This window comes from Tamandua tetradactyla, chromosome 19 (assembly GCF_023851605.1).
Source record: "Tamandua tetradactyla isolate mTamTet1 chromosome 19, mTamTet1.pri, whole genome shotgun sequence".
Classification (NCBI taxonomy): Eukaryota; Metazoa; Chordata; class Mammalia; order Pilosa; family Myrmecophagidae; genus Tamandua; species Tamandua tetradactyla.
In genome coordinates, this window is record NC_135345.1 from 2,420,922 (window position 1) to 2,435,059 (window position 14,138).

The 14,138-nt window shown below is 40.5% G+C and overlaps 1 protein-coding gene across 11 annotated transcripts in view; it reads left to right on the forward strand.

Annotated features, from left to right (window-relative positions):
• FAM193A (family with sequence similarity 193 member A) overlaps nt 1-14,138 on the forward strand; it is a 251,275-nt gene that overhangs the window by 116,211 nt on the left and 120,926 nt on the right. For 2 of the 11 annotated variants that reach the window (XM_077136254.1, XM_077136253.1), the window contains exon 2: nt 13,232-13,308. The exons of 8 other annotated variants lie outside the window; for them this stretch is intronic. The gene's annotated coding sequence lies outside the window, so the exon portion shown is untranslated. Of the gene's footprint in view, nt 1-13,161; nt 13,309-14,138 lie in introns of all 11 variants that reach the window. One more of the 11 variants, XM_077136252.1, reaches the window with a different exon arrangement.

Here is a 14,138-nt window from a genome sequence, read left to right on the forward strand (position 1 = left end):
ATAGACACATACTCTGGATATGGGTTTGCTTTCCCTGCATGCAATGCTTCTGCCAAAACTACCATCCATGGACTTACAGATGCTTTATCCATCGTCATAGTATTCCACACAGTATTGCTTCTGATCAAGGAATACACTTGATAGCAAATGAAAGACGGGAATGGGCACATGTTCATGGAGTTCTCTGTTCTTACCATGTTGCCTATCATCCAGAGTCAGCTGGATTGATAGAATGGTGGAATGGCCTTTTGAAAACTCAATTACGGTGCCAACTAGGTGGCTATACCTTGCAGGCCTGGAGTGATGTTCTCCAGGAGGCTGTGTATGCTCTGAATCAGCGTCCGCTGTATGGTGCTTTTCTCCCGTAGCCAGGATCCATGGATCTGGGAACCAAGGGGTGGAAATGGGAGTGGCACAACTCACTATTACCCCTAGTGATCCACTAGGAAAATTTGTGCTTCCTGTGCCTGTGACCTTGGGCTCTGCTGGTCTACAGGTTTTAGTTCCAGAAGGGGGAGTGCTTCCACCAGGAGAAACAGGATCTATTCCATTGAGCTGTCACCTGGTCATTTGAGCTACTTATGTCCCTGGATCAACAAACCAAGAAGGGGATTACATTACTGGCTGGGTTGATTGACCCTGACTGTCAGGGGGAAATAAGACTGCAACTATACAGTGGAGGTAAAGGTGAGTTTTCAGAAATATAGGAGATCCCCTAGGGCATATTTTAGTATTACCATGCCCTGTGATTAAAATCAATGGAAAACTGCAACAGCCCAATTCAGGCAGGACTACCAATAGCTCTGAAACTTTAGGAATGAAGGTTTGGCTCACCCCACCAGGCAAAGAACCACGGCCAGCTGAAGTGCTTGCTGAGGGTAAAGGGAGCATGGAATGGATAGTGGAAGAAGGTAGTGATAAATATGAGCTACAACCACATGATCAGTTACAGAAATGAGGAATGTAATGCTGTTTTGTTCATGTTATAGTATTTAAGTTGTAAGATATCAAATTTGAGAATGAATATTACCCAAGGACTAGCACCCTATTCTGGGGGAGATTTAATACATTTCTGGTTGTACACAAGGCTGTTGAGTATTGTTAGCGAGGACAAAATATGTCTGTTACTGTTTTCTATTAGAGATTAAGTATGGTTTAAGGTGATGTGTATAGCTGCCAAGTTGAAAAGGGGTGAACTGTCATGGTTAGGTTCATGTGTCAACTTGGCCAGGTGGTGGTACCTGTTTATCTGATCAGGCAAGTGCTGGCCTACCTGTTGCTATGAGGACATTTCATGGACTTAAATCATGATTACGTTGGCTGCATTCACAGCTGATTGCATTTGTAATCAGCTAGCGGGAGTGCCTTCTGCTGAGTGACACTTAATCTAATCACTGGAAGGCTTTTAAGGAGGATTCAGAAGAGACAGTTTCTCTTCTTGCTTCAGCTGGCGAGCCTCTCCTGTGGTGTTTGTCTAGACCCCTCATTGGAGTTGTCAGCTTCACAGCCTGTCCTACGGATTTTGGACTCTTACATTCTCACGGTTGCAGGGCCAGCCTCTCCTGAGAGTTCATTGTGGACCTTCATCGTAGTTACCAGTTTGCAGCCTGACCTAAGACCTTGGACTCTACGTTCCCATGGTTACGTGAGACACTTTTATAAATTTTACATCTACGGATAGTTCCTGCTGATTCTGTTTCTCTGGAGAACCCTAGCTAATACAGTTATAAAGATTTTTTTGCCTTATATTTTCTTCTAGAGGTCTTACATTTTTAGGTCTGTGATCCATTTTGAATTTAATGTCTATCTGTGTAAAATAAGGGTTGAGGTTCATCTTTTTCCATATAGATAGCCGATTGTCCTAGTACTATTTGTTGAGAAGACAGTCTTTTCTGCATTGTATTAACTTTGTCAAAACTTGGTTGGCCCTACTTGTATGGGTCTGCTTTCCACATGTCTGTTGTTTTGCCAGTACTGTACTGTCTTGATTACTGAAGCTTTTATTACGAATCATGAAATATGGTGGTTGAAGTCCTCCAACTTTGTTCTTATTGAAAAATATGTTTGGTTACTCTAGGTCCTTTATTTTTCTATATAAATTTTAGAATGAGTTTGCCAATTTTTACAGAAAAGGTGGCCGAGGTTTTAATTGGCATTTTGTTGAATTTGTGGATCAATTTGGAGTGAAGTGACATCTTAATGATATTGAGTTTTCTAATATATGAACGTGGTGGTCTTTTAAATTCTCTGAATATTGTATAGTTTTCAATGTACAGACTTTGCACTTAGTTTATTTTCTGGTGTATTTCTTTTTTGTTCTTTTAAATGGTATGTCCAAATATTTTTTTTTTTATTAATTAAAAAAATTAACTAACAAAACAAAAGAAATCAATCCATTCTACATATGCAATCAGTAATTCTTAATATCATCACATAGGTGTATGGTCATCATTTCTCAGTACATATGCATCGATTTAGAGAAAGAAATAGCACTACAACAGAAAAAGAAATAAAGTGATAACACAGAGAGAAAACACAAGTAAAAATAAAAAGTACAAAAATATATAAGAGAAAAAAAAATCAAAACAAACAAACAAAAAAAAACTATAGATCAGATGCAGCTTCATTCAGCATTCCAAGATAATTACATTACAATTAGGCAGTATTGTGCTGACCATTTTTTTTTTTTTTTAGACGTCATACCATTCTACATATGCAATCAGTAATTCTTAACATCATCACATAGATGCATGATCATCTTTTCTTAGTACATTTGCATCGGTTTAGAAGAACTAGCATTATAACAGAAAAAGATATAGAATGTTAATATAGAGAAAAAAAATAAAAGTAATAATAATAAGAACAAAACAAACAAAACAAAACAAAACAAAAACCTATAGCTCGGATGCAGCTTCGTTCAGTATTTTAACATGATTACTTTACAATTAGGTATTATTGTACTGTCCATTTTTGAGTTTTTGTATCTAGCCCTATTGCACCGTCTGTATTCCATCAGCTCCGATTACCCATTATCTTACCCTGTTTCTAACTCCTGCTGAACTCTGTTACCAGTGACATATTCCAAGTTTATTCTCGAGTGTCGATTCACATCATTGGGACCATACAGTATTTGTCTTTTAGCTTTTGGCTAGACTCACTCAGCATAATGTTTTCTAGGTCCATCCATGTTATTACATGCTTCATAAGTTTATCCTGTCTTAACGCTGCATAATATTCCATCGTACGTATATACCACAGTTTGTTTAGCCACTCGTCTGTTGATGGACATTTTGGCTGTTTCCATCTCTTTGCAATTGTAAATAACGCTGCTATAAACATTGGTGTGCAAATGTCTGTTTGAGTTTTTGCCCTTAATTCCTTTGAGTAGATTCCCAGCAATGGTATTGCTGGATCGTATGGCAATTCTATATTCAGCTTTTTGAGGAACCGCCAAACTGCTTTCCACAGTGGTTGCACCATTTGACATTCCCACCAACAGTGGATAAGTGTGCCTCTTTCACCGCATCCTCTCGAGCACTTGTCATTTTCTGTTTTGTTGATAATGGCCATTCTGGTGGGTGTGAGATGATATCTCATTGTGGTTTTGATTTGCATTTCTCTAATGGCCAGGGACATTGAGCATCTCTTCATGTGTCTTTTGGCCATCTGTATTTCCTCCTCTGAGAGGTGTCTATTCAAGTCTTTTTCCCATTTTGTAATTGGGTTGGCTATCTTTTTGTTGTTGAGTTGAACAATCTCATTATAAATTCTGGATACTAGACCTTTATCTGATATGTCGTTTCCAAATATTGTCTCCCATTGTGTAGGCTGTCTTTCTACTTTCTTGATGAAGTTCTTAGATGCACAAAAGTGTTTAATTTTGAGGAGTTCCCATTTATTTATTTCCTTCTTCAGTACTCTTGCTTTAGGTTTAAGGTCCATAAAACCGCCTCCAATTGTAAGATTCATAAGATATCTCCCTACATTTTCCTCTAACTGTTCTATGGTCTTAGACCTAATGTTTAGATCTTTGATCCATTTTGAGTTAACTTTTGTATAGGGTGTGAGATATGGGTCTTCTTTCATTCTTTTGCATATGGATATCCAGTTCTCTAGGCACCATTTATTGAAGAGACTGTTCTGTCCCAGGTGAGTTGGCCTGACAGCCTTATTGAAGATCAAATGTTCATAGATGAGAGGGTCTATATCTGAGCACTCTATTCGATTCCATTGGTCGATATATCTATCTTTATGCCAATACCATGCTGTTTTGACCACTGTGGCTTCATAATATGCCTTAAAGTCTGGCAGCGCAAGACCTCCAGCTTCGTTTTTTTTCCTCAAGATGTTTTTAGCAATTCGGGGCACCCTGCCCTTCCAGATAAATTTGCTTATTGGTTTTTCTATTTCTGAAAAATAAGTTGTTGGGATTTTGATTGGTATTGCATTGAATCTGTAAATCAATTTAGGTAGGATTGACATCTTAACTATATTTAGTCTTCCAATCCATGAACACGGTATGCCCTTCCATCTGTTTAGGTCTTCTGTGATTTCTTTTAGCAGTTTTTTGTAGTTTTCTTTGTATAGGTCTTTTGTCTCTTTAGTTAAATTTATTCCTAGGTATTTTATTCTTTTAGTTGCAATTGTAAATGGGATTCGTTTCTTGATTTCCCCCTCTGCTTGTTCATTGCTAGTGTATAGAAATGCTACAGATTTTTGAATGTTGATCTTGTAACCTGCTACTTTGCTGTACTCATTTATTAGCTCTAGTAGTTTTGTTGTGGATTTTTCCGAGTTTTCAACATATAGTATCATATCGTCTGCAAACAGTGATAGTTTTACTTCTTCCTTTCCAATTTTGATGCCTTGTATTTCTTTTTCTTGTCTAATTGCTCTGGCTAGAACCTCCAACACAATGTTGAATAATAGTGGTGATAGTGGACATCCTTGTCTTGTTCCTGAACTTAGGGGGAACGTTTTCAATTTTTCCCCATTAAGGATGATATTAGCTGTGGGTTTTTCATATATTCCCTCTATCATTTTAAGGAAGTTCCCTTGTATTCCTATCCTTTGAAGTGTTTTCAACAGGAAAGGATGTTGAATCTTGTCAAATGCCTTCTCTGCATCAATTGAGATGATCATGTGATTTTTCTGCTTTAATTTGTTGATATGGTGTATTACATTAATTGATTTTCTTATGTTGAACCATCCTTGCATACCTGGGATGAATCCTACTTGGTCATGATGTGTAATTCTTTTAATGTGTTGTTGGATACGATTTGCTAGAATTTTATTGAGGATTTTTGCATCAATATTCATTAGAGAGATCGGCCTGTAGTTTTCTTTTCTTGTAATATCTTTGCCTGGTTTTGGTATGAGGGTAATGTTGGCTTCATAGAATGAGTTAGGTAGTTTTCCCTCCACTTCGATTTTTTTGAAGAGTTTGAGGAGAGTTGGTACTAATTCTTTCTGGAATGTTTGATAAAATTCACATGTGAAGCCGTCTGGTCCTGGACTTTTCTTTTTAGGAAGCTTTTGAATGACTACTTCGATTTCTTTACTTGTGATTGGTTTGTTGAGATCATCTATCTCTTCTTGAGTCAGAGTTGGTTGTTCATGTCTTTCCAGGAACCCGTCCATTTCCTCTAAATTGTTGTATTTATTAGCGTAAAGTTGTTCATAGTATCCTGTTATTACCTCCTTTATTTCTGTGAGGTCAGTAGTTATGTCTCCTCTTCCATTTCTGATCTTATTTATTTGCATCCTCTCTCTTCTTCTTTTTGTCAATCTTGCTAAGGGCCCATCAATCTTATTGATTTTCTCATAGAACCAACTTCTGGCCTTATTGATTTTCTCTATTGTTTTCATGTTTTCAATTTCATTTATTTGTGCTCTAATCTTTGTTATTTCTTTCCTTTTGCTTGCTTTGGGGTTAGCTTGCTGTTCTTTCTCCAGTTCTTCCGAATGGATAGTTAATTCCTGAATTTTTGCCTTTTCTTCTTTTCTGATATAGGCATTTAGAGCAATAAATTTCCCTCTTAGCACTGCCTTTGCTGCGTCCCATAAGTTTTGATATGTTGTGTTTTCATTTTCATTCGCCTCGAGGTATTTGCTAATTTCTCTAGCAATTTCTTCTTTGACCCACTCATTGTTTAGGAGTGTGTTGTTGAGCCTCCACGTATTTGTGAATTTTCTGGCACTCTGCCTATTATTGATTTCCAACATCATTCCTTTATGGTCCGAGAAAGTGTTGTGTAAGATTTCAATCTTTTTAAATTTGTTAAGACTTGCTTTGTGACCCAGCATATGGTCTATCTTTGAGAATGATCCATGAGCACTTGAGAAAAAGGTGTATCCTGCTGTTGTGGGATGTAATGTCCTATAAATGTCTATTAAGTCTAGTTCATTTATAGTAATATTCAGATTCTCTATTTCTTTGTTGATCTTCTGTCTAGATGTTCTGTCCCTTGATGAGAGTGGTGAGTTGAAGTCTCCAACTATTATAGTATATGAGTCTATTTCCCTTTTCAGTGTTTGCAGTGTATTCCTCACGTATTTTGGGGCATTCTGGTTCGGTGCGTAAATATTTATGATTGTTATGTCTTCTTGTTTAATTGTTCCTTTTATTAGTATATAGTGTCCTTCTTTGTCTCTTTTAACTGTTTTACATTTGAAGTCTAATTTGTTGGATATTAGTATAGCCACTCCTGCTGTTTTCTGGTTGTTATTTGCATGAAATATCTTTTCCCAACCTTTCACTTTCAACCTATGTTTATCTTTGGGTCTAAGATGTGTTTCCTGTAGACAGCATATAGAAGGATCCTGTTTTTCAATCCATTCTGCCAATCTATGTCTTTTGATTGGGGAATTCAGTCCATTGACATTTAGTGTTATTACTGTTTGGATAATATTTTCCTCTGCCATTTTGCCTTTTGTATTATATATATCATATCTGATTTTCCTTCTTTCTACACTCTTTTCCATATCTCTCTCTTCTGTCTTTTTGTATCTGACTCTAATGCTGCCTTTAGTATTTCTTGCAGAGCTGGTCTCTTGGTCACAAATTCTTTCAGTGACTTTTTGTCTGAGAATGTTTTAATTTCTCCCTCATTTTTGAAGGATAATTTTGCTGGATATAGGAGTCTTGGTTGGCAGTTTTTCTCTTTTAGTATTTTAAATATATCATCCCACTGTCTTCTAGCTTCCATGGTTTCTGCTGAGAAATCTACACATAGTCTTATTGGGTTTCCCTTGTATGTGATGGATTGTTTTTCTCTTGCTGCTTTCAAGATCCTCTCTTTCTCATTGACCTCTGACATTCTAACTAGTAAGTCTCTTGGAGAACGCCTATTTGGGTCTAATCTCTTTGGGGTGCGCTGCACTTCTTGGATCTGTAATTTTAGGTCTTTCATAAGAGTTGGGAAATTTTCAGTGAAAATTTCTTCCATTAGTTTTTCTCCTCCTTTTCCCTTCTCTTCTCCTTCTGGGACACCCACAACACGTATATTTGTGCGGTTCATATTGTCCTTGAGTTCCCTGATACCCTGTTCAAATTTCTCCATTCTTTTCCCTATAGTTTCTGTTTCTTTTTGGAATTCAGATGTTCCATCCTCCAAATCACTAATTCTATCTTCTGTCTCTTTAAATCTATCATTGTAACTATCCATTATTTTTTCTATGTTTGCTACTTTATCCTTCACTTCCATAAGTTCTGCGATTTGTTTTTTCAGTTTTTCTATTTCTTCTTTATGTTCAGCCCATGTCCTCTTCATGTCCTCCCTCAATTTATCGATTTCATTTTTGAAGAGGTTTTCCATTTCTGTTCGTATATTCAGGATTAGTTGTCTCAGCTCTTGTGTCTCATTTGAGCTATAGGTTTGTTCCTTTGACTGGGCCATATTCTCAATCTTTTGAGCGTGGACAGTTATCTTCTGCTGCTGGCGTCTGGGCATTTATTCAGATTTCTCTGGGTGTTGAACCCAGCAAGGTTGTAAGATTTTTCTGTGAAATCTCTGGGATCTGTTTTTCTTATCTTGCCCAGTACGTGGCGCACGTGGCACACGTTTTTCTCAAGTGTTTGGAATGGGTCTCCCCCAGTCACCGATCTCCGTGGCCTGGGGCTTTCGGATCCAAATCTCTCCGTTGGTTCAGGGGCCGCGCGTGGTGGGGGCGTCAGCTGCCGCGGCTTGAGGGGACCCTGTGGCTGGTTGCGGGCCGCAGCGGGCCTGGGGGATTCCCCACCGGACCAGGAAGCCTCCCGTGGGGGGGGGCTTCCGCGGCTTGGATAGCCCTCCTATCTGAGACTCGTATCCGCGGACTCGAAGCAGAGACTCGAAGCCGCCCGCAAAAGAGGGGTGCCACCTGCCTCGGCTTGGGAAACTTGCTTCTCCAATACTCTCAGCCGGCCCGGAAAGGGGGGAGGGAGTAGCTCGGACCACCGCAGCTGCCGCTGATCGGGAGATCGCACACCGCTCGGGGGTCTCACTGCAGCCGAGTCTCGCAGTCAGTCTAGCCAGCCCAGACTTTGGATAGCCCTCTGATCCGGGACTCGTAGCCGCGGACTTAAAGCCGAGACTCGAAGCCGCCCGCAAAAGAAGGGCGCCGCCTGCCTCGGCTTGGGGAACTTACTTCTCCGATACTCTCAGCCGGCCCGGGAAGGAGGGAGGGATTAGTTCGGACCGCCGCAGCTGCGGCCGCTCGGGGGTCTCGCCGCAGCCACGTCTCGCAATCAGACTTGCCAGCCCAGACTTTGGATAGCCCTCTGATCCGAGACTTGTAGTCGCGGACTCGAAGCCGCCCGCAAAAGTGTGGCGCCAGCCGCCTTGGCTGGGAAGCTTGTCTCTCCGAGTCTCTCAGCCAGCCCCGGAAGGAGGGAGGGATTAGCTCGGACCGCCGCAGCTGCGGCCGCTCGGGGGTCTCGCCGCATCCAAGACTCGGAATCAGACTTGCCAGCCCAGACTTTGGATAGCCCTCTGATCCGAGACTTGTAGTCGCGGACTCGAAGCCGCCCGCAAAAGTGTGGCGCCGGCAGCCTTGGTTGGGAAGCTTGTCTCTCCGAGTCTCTCAGCCAGCCCTGGAAGGAGGGAGGGATTAGCTCGGACCGCCGCAGCTGAGGCCGCTCGGGGGTCTCGCCGCAGCTGAGGCCGCTCGGGGGTCTCGCCGCAGCCAAGACTCGGAATCAGATTTGCCAGCCCAGACTTTGGATAGCCCTCTGATCCGAGACTTGTAGTCGCGGACTCGAAGCCGCCCGCAAAAGTGTGGCGCCGGCCGCCTTGGCTGGGAAGCTTGTCTCTCCGAGTCTCTCAGCCAGCCCCGGAAGGAGGGAGGGATTAGCTCGGACCGCCGCAGCTGCGGCTGCTCGGGAAATCGCCCGCCACTCGGGGATCTCACTCACCGCAGCTGAGTTTCGCAGTCAGACTAGCCAGCCCAGACTTGGTTACGCTGTGTGTCCATTCCCTGCTGTAGCCCCGGGAGTTGTTTTGTACTGTTTCTGTTCACCTGTTAGTTGATTTGGAGTCGGAGGAACTAAGACGCATGTACCTTACTAAGACGCCATCTTGGATCCGGTATGTCCAAATATTTTATTATCCAATTGTTCGTTGCTAGTATATAGAAATAAAGTTGATTTTTGTACCTTTTCTTTATGTTCTGTGAAAACTCATTTATTAATTCTAGTGTTCTTTTGGTCAATTTAGAATTTTCTTAAGAGGTGATCACATCGTCAGCAAAGAAATTATTTCTTTGCTTCCAATCTGTGTGCTTTTTATTCCTCTTGCCTTGTTCCATCATCTGTGACCTCTGGTAGCATAGTGAGTAGGAGTGGCATGAGCAGACCTCCTTCTCATGTTCCCTACCTTGGAGAAAAGCATTTGTTCTTTCACCATTATGTATTATGTTAGCTGTCGGGTGGAGGGTGTTCACTTCTATTTTTAGTTTTAGAGTTTTCTGTCACAAATAGATATTTAATTTTGCCAAATTCTTTTTCCTGTACCTGCTGAGGTGGTTTGGTGGTTTTTCTATTTGAATTTATTCATAAATTAATGATGATTTTTGGAATGTTGAATGAACCTTACATTTCTGGAGTAGTCCACACTGGACCATGAGGGGTTATCCTTTTTTTTTTTTTTTAATACAGTTTTATTGCCATATAAACCATCTAAAGTATACAATTAGTGGTTCACAGTATCATCACATAGTTGTGCATACAACCCCATGATTGATTGTAGGACGTTTTCATTACTTCAGAAAAGAAAAATTAAAAAAAAAACAAACAAAAAACACCTCAAATCTTCCCATACCCTTTATTCCCCCCCACACTCCCCTTTTTTTGTTGTAGTACATTTGTTACTGTTGATGAAAAAATATTAAAATATTGTTATTAATTATAGTCCGTAATTTACAATAGGTACATTTCCCCACATAAACCCCGTATTATTAACTCCGTGTAATAGTATTGTACCTTTGTTCATTCCTGAAAGAACTTTTATATATTTGTGTAGTTAATCATGCACCTTGTCTACTACAAGAGTCACTGTGTTACCTATTCCCATGTTTTAGCCTCCAGCTTTCCTTTGGGTGACATACAATATTTTAAACTTCTTTCCACCACATTCATACACCTTAGCACTGTTCATTCAGTACTATTAATTATTCTCACATTGACATGCTATCTTCACCTCTGTTAGTTTCTAGATGTTTTTAAGTTCAACCTGGTTAAACATTCTTCACATATTAAGCAACTGCTCCTTCTTCTTTGGCCTCATTCTTTATCCTGGTAATGTGTATTTTATATTTTATATCTGTGGGAATGCATATTATAATTAGTTCATATCAGTGAGATCATATGATATTGTCCTTTTGTGTCTGACTTATTTCACTTAACATAATGTCCTCAAGGCTTATCCATGTTGTAGCATGCTTCCAGCCTTCAGTCCTTACTGCTGAATAGTATTTCATTGTATCTATATACCACATTTGTTTATCTATTCATATGTTGAGGGACACTTGGGTTATTTCCACCCTTTGGCAATTGTGAATAATGCCGCTGTTAACATCTGTTTGCAAATGTCTGTTCACATTTGTACTTTCAGATCTTCCAGATATAGCCCAAGTAGTGGGATTGCTGGGTCATAAAACAACTTTATACTTAGCTTCTTAGACGACCAAACTGTCCTCCACAGTGGCTGTACCATTTTACATCCCCACCAGTAGTGAGTTGTTGTTCCAATTTCTCCATATCCTCTCCACCACTTGTATTTCTTGTTGGTTTAATAGGAGCCATCCTAGGTGTGAGATGATATCTCATTGTGGTTTTGATTTGTATTTCCTAATAGCTAGTGAAACTGAGTATCTTTTCATGAGCTTTTTAGCCATCCGTATTTTCTCTTTAGATGAATGTCTATGTATGTTTTTTGCCCATTTTTAAATTGGGTTGTTTGTCTTTTTACTGTTGAGTTGTAGGATTTCTTTATATTCTACATATCAAACTCTTATCAGATACATGGTTTCAAAATATCTTCTCCCATTGAGTCAGTTGCCTTTTTACCCTTTTGACCAAGTCCTTTGAAAAACTGAAGTATTTGATTTTGAGGAGTTCCCATTTATTTGTTTTTTCTTTCATTGCTTGTGCTTTTGGTATAAAGTCTAAGAAACTGTCCTTTATCACTAGATCTTGGAGATTTTTCCCTGTATTTTCTTCTAGGAGTTTTATTGTACTGGTTCTTACATTTAGGCCTTTGTTCCTCTTTGAGTTAATTTTTATATAGAGTGTGAAATATAGGGGTCCTCTTTCATTCCTTTGGTTATGGACATACAGTTCTCCTAACACCCTTTATCGAAGAGGCTGTTCTGTCCCAGTTGAATGGGCTTGGGGGCTGTATTAGCCAGGGTTCTCTAGGGAAACAGGACAGGAGTTATCTGTAAATATTTATAAAGGTGTCTCTCACAACTGTGGGGATGCACAAGTTCAAATTCTGCAAGGCAGGTCACGAGCTGACAGCTCTCATGAAGGTCTTAGTGAATCCCCAGGAGATGCTGGCTGGCTGGCTGAAATGGATAAATTCTCTCTTCTGACTTTGCCTTAAAACCTTCAGCTGATTGATTAAACATCACTGATTGTAGGAGACACTCCCCTTAGCCAGCTGCAGATGTAATCGGCCGTGAACACATTCAGTGTACTGATGATTTATTAAATCAGCCTTCTGATTTATTAACCAGCCACAAAATGTACTTGCAGCAATGGTTAGCCAGTGCTTGCTTGACCAGACAATTGGGCACTATCATCTGGCCAAGCTGACACACGAACGCAACCATAACAGTCTACCCCTTGTCAGCTTGGCAGCTACACATATCACCTTAAACCACATTTATCTCTACACACAATAACAGACATATTTTTCGCCTACCAATACTCAGCTGCCTGTGTACAATTGAAAATACACCAAATCTCTCCAAAATAGGGTACAAATCCTTAAGTACTTCATCTCTTAAACTTGACATTCTATAACTTAAATACTAGGATGTTAACAATAACAATACAACTTAGGTCATATGATAAGGGGATAAGATGAAAATGAAGATATTGCTTTATGTACAAATATAGACATAGTCATAACAAAATAAGGAGGAAATAATCATATTATCATTGCCCTTGTTTCTATAACTGGTCACACGGTCATAGTTCATATTTTTCACTACCTTCTTCTACTACCCATTCCATGCTCCATTTACCCTTGGCAAGCCACTCAGCTGGCCGTGGTTCTTTGCCTGGTAGAGTGACCCAAACCTTTATTTCTGAAGTTACTGGGCCATTGGTTGCCCTGTCTCAATTACATTGTTGCAGTTTTCCATTGATTTTAATCACCGGGTAAGTTAGTAGTGAGAGATGCCATAGAGGATCTCCTATATTCAAGAAAACTCTTCTTTACTTTGTGTAGTTGCAGTCACATTTCCTCTTGATATTTCCTCAGGATCAGTCACCCCAGCCAGTACATCCCCTGTTGATTCAGAGGCATGAGAAGCCCAAAGTGGCCAGGTGGCAGTTTTAGCTTCTAGTTCAATGGAATCATTGTTGTGTCTCCTCTTTTTGATACAAAGACCTGTATACAGCAGAGCTTAAGGTCTCAGGGACAAGCAGCAGATTTTTTTCTCGTGAATCCCTAGGGGTGATAATGAGTGGTGCCACTCCCATTTCCACCCCCTTGATTTCTGGACCAATGAATCCTGACTATAGGAGAAACAGCACCATAGAATGGACGCTGACTCAGAGAATACGCGACCTCCTGGAGATTACTGTCTCAGCCCTGCAAGGTAATGCCTCCCAATTTGTACTGTAATTGAGTCTTCAAAAGTCCATTCCACTGTTCTATCAACCTAGTTCCCTCTGGCCAATGAGGGGAACATGGTCAGAGCAGGGAATTCCATGAGCATGTGCCCATTCCTGCACTTTTTTTTTGCTGTTAAGTGGGTTTCTTGATCAGAAGCAATGCTGTGTGGGATATCATAATGGTTGATAAGGCATTTCATAAGTCCATATATGGTATTTTGGGCAGAATTGTGGGCCAAGAAGGGAAAACCCATATCCAGAGTATGTGCCAGTTCCAGTTAGGACAAGTCACTGCCCCTTCCATAATGGTAGTGGTCCAGCGTAATTAACCTGCCAGCAGGTTGCAGGCTGATCACCTTGGAAAGTGGTGCCGTATCTGGGACTGAGTGTGGGTCTCTGCTCCTTGTAGATTGGCCACTCACCAGTGGCTGTAGCCAGATCGGCCTTGATGAGTTGAAGTCCATGTTGCTGAGCCCATGCATAACCTCCATCCCTACCACCATGACCACTTTGTTCATGAGCCCATCGGGCAATGACATGAGTGACTGCGGGAAGAGGATGACTCTTTGGTATCCAAGGAATGGGTTGTCTTATCCATTTGATTACTAAACCTTTGTTTGTTGGTCAACCACTGGTCAGCAGTCACATGAGACACAAATATATTCATGTTTTCTACCCACTCAGAAAGGTCTGTCCACATAACTTTTCCCCAGACCTCTTTGTCACCAGTTTTCCAATAAGTCCCTGACCATCCAGCCAAACTGTTAGTGACAGACCTTGAGTTAGTATACAAATGCATCTCTGCTCAGTCCTC